We start from the raw sequence: 748 nt of genomic DNA on the forward strand, positions 1-748 counted from the left end.
ACAACGTGGAAACTACTTGTAGTTTGTCCCCCTGCGACATCATCTCTATTTGTGCCAGCCCGTGTGCCTGCTGATCATGCCTTCTTGTGTGGACAAGCCTTTAGGGAATTATAGTGCCAATTGAACACAAAAATTCAAAGTAATTACATGTCAAATGGTATAAAAGTCAATGTTATCTGCTTATTGTAGAATTCATGCTGCCAGCACGATGACCAAATTGTGAAAAGGTATTCCTGCCTGCTCAAAAGCAGGAAATCTATTGATCTGAGTTACACTAAAACATTGCACTGTTTCATGCTAAAAACATGCTAACACACCACAGCATCTCATACTGTCTTATGTTGTGATCACTAGAGCCTGCTGTTGATTGATACTGCTACTGAACTTAAATTTGAACATGAGCTAATAGGTGGAATTGGAAATCGAAGGAATGCAACCAATATGATTATGAAGAAAAGTCCCATTTTGAGAGCCCTTTAGACATGTTATGTTTCTCAGACAACCTTATCCACAGAGCCTCAGGTCCACATGATACTGAATTAGAGGTATTCAATATGTACTTACGTGTGGAGGGAGGAAGGCAAACCCACACACACAAAGAGGGGGGCAGAGGCGTGCGCTCGCACACACACCTGTAGCCAAGTATTTAATGCATAGAGAAGACTATTACAGGGCCTTCTATTGAGTTTGGATTTTTTTATTTATCAATTTATCATCATTGAAATAAACAGCTGTGGGGAAAAAGCAT

Source organism: Penaeus monodon, chromosome 32 (genome assembly GCF_015228065.2).
Source record: "Penaeus monodon isolate SGIC_2016 chromosome 32, NSTDA_Pmon_1, whole genome shotgun sequence".
NCBI classification, from domain to species: domain Eukaryota; kingdom Metazoa; phylum Arthropoda; class Malacostraca; order Decapoda; family Penaeidae; genus Penaeus; species Penaeus monodon.